The sequence below is a fragment of the Helianthus annuus genome, chromosome 5 (assembly GCF_002127325.2).
Source record: "Helianthus annuus cultivar XRQ/B chromosome 5, HanXRQr2.0-SUNRISE, whole genome shotgun sequence".
Lineage (NCBI taxonomy): Eukaryota > Viridiplantae > Streptophyta > Magnoliopsida > Asterales > Asteraceae > Helianthus > Helianthus annuus.
In genome coordinates, this window is record NC_035437.2 from 131028794 (window position 1) to 131031357 (window position 2564).

Sequence of the window (2564 nt, forward strand, 5' to 3'; positions counted from 1 at the left end):
AGCGAGAAAGCAGTTATGCTGGAAACGATGCTCCCTCGCGCCACGCGAGGGAGGCTATGTGAGATGTCGCGTGGCGCGACAGATAGAAGTCAACGGAATGGTCAGAGCATGCTCCTTCGCGCCACGCGAGGGAGTGAGGAGATTCTGTAGCGTGGCGCGAAAGGGTTACAGCGTGGAAAATTGTGTTTTTTAACCTATTTCGAAGAAAACATGAGGGGGATTTTTACGCAGCCGCCGGAGGACGATTGGGAGCACTTTTGCGCTATTACTTTCCATCATCTTCCATCTTCCAAGCAACTTGTTCATGTTCAATCAATTTCTAACAAATCCTGAAGCAACGATGACCATGATGCGCGGCTAATTCTCTTATAACTTCTACTCGGATGAACTTTTACATTGTTTGGCATTAATTCTTGTTTGCGGATTCGTATAACTGGTACAGCTTGACCAGTCGTGTTGGATTCTTGGTAAACGTTTATTGTGTTTGAATTATTTGTCATTTATTAAGCGTATTGGCAACTTCCTTGCGTTGTTAGCGGGTTAGTAAATTGGTGGGTAGTTGATACAATTAAACGGGTTATTAGGTTGCATAGTGAATCTTAAAAACTATCCTTGATAACTAACCAGATTCATTAATTCCGAGGCCATGTCTATGTGGTGTTTTGAATCGGTAAACAGGTTTTGATGTTAAACGGGTAATTAGGATTCCGGGTAGAGGTTATTCTTTCTCGTATTGATTACAACTTTATTACTTAGCTTTTTAGTTTTTATAATCAAACTCGCAAAACCCCCAATCTAGTTAATTTAGTTCTTAGTTAAAAAACGCGACACTGACCACAAATTCCCCGTGGATACGATACCCTACTTACGCTATCTACGTAGCTTATTTAGGTTTTTGATTGACCCTTACGACAGTCATCAGTAACCTTGCATTGTCAATTGATCCATGCTCAATACGTTCCGGTCTAACTCCGGAGAATAAAAGACGCTTTGAATTCTCATAGTTTCGTTGCATGTTTTGATTTCAACCGATCCAACCCCCCGTGTAAACAAGAAGTTGTTTCCCCCAGACAGTGTATCAACCCCAACAATATGTTTTATACGTTTAAACACATTTAAATTTCCGGCCATGTGATGTTTAAATACAGAACTAACGTACCAAATATCGCTTCATAGCCCTCCTTCGGTACCGACGACAATCATCTCCTGATGATTACTGATTTCTCCTTTTTGTTTCTGTATTCCCATATTCACCGCTTGCCGAATTAATTGGGTTGCCTCCTCTGTTTCTTTCTTTTGACACGAATAAATTTGGTGCCCTGGTTGGTGACAGTAGAAACATGTCTTTTCTCGATGAATCCGCTTGTTCTTGCCATTCATCTCATCCGTGCAGTGTTGACAAGGCAACAAAGTGGAAGTGGATTTAATTTCAGTCTTCTTCTTCCCCGTTGCCACTCTGATACCACTATGTTGGGGATCAGAAGAAGCATATGCAGCGGAATTAAGTTTTGGGTTTGGGTTATTGTTAGTGAGTGAACCGAATTGGATTTGCATGATACAGGATGATAAATGAAACAATGAATATCGAGAACAAAGGGTAGTGGACAATTCTTTCAGAAATAAGAATGTCTTGATCTCCGATCATATTGCCGGCAATCAAAATAAATACATAAAAGTTTTGGCGGTTGAATTTGGCGGGTAACTGCCTCCGGCAGTTATTTGAATTGTTCACCCGCTTATCACATCGGTAAATACATAAACTTATCATCTACCATTTGAGTTCATATCATACATATATTATCTACTTATAAATCCGAATAAATATAAACATAACAAAGTTTAATAGTTCTAACATTTATTTTCGATTGGTTGAAACTTAATAGTAATGATTATGATTTTAAAAAATGGATTGGTTGAAACTTAATAGTAATGATTATGATTTTAAAAAATGGCAATATATACAAGGGAGGATCTTAGTTAGGGCCGCCCTGTTTTTTTGTTTCAAACTGTAAATTTTACCAAAAATTTTATATGTATTGAGTCCGCCCCCTTTTTTTTCACCTTACACTATAGATAATAAAAGACACATATGCATCATGAACTGGTGTGGCCTTCCTATATAGATACAATGCTTAATGCTCGTGCGACTTCCAACCGTAAATAATTTGTCATTTAACCACCTTTGTGTTGGGTTAATCGGTTTGGTTACGGGTTAGTTTACGAGTCAGCGATCGGCACGTTATCGGGTCACGGTTAAAATGGTTAATTGTTTACGGGTGACACGAGTCGCGGGTCACATGTTGCAAGTCGGGTAAGCTGATTGCGGATCAATAGTTGAAGATTTGGTCTAGGTTGACCGAATTATGTGTGCTGACCGAGTTTCATGCATATGAACGTGGGTTTATTATGCATGTGCTTTTTTATTAGTTTTGTTATTATAAATAGGATAGTTGTTTATTTATTGATGTACCCTTCTTTTGTTTATTGAATTATCTCATCTTCCTTCAAATCAACTTTTCACATTCACATACAGATTCGATCACTAAGTGTGTGTATTGTGTGTG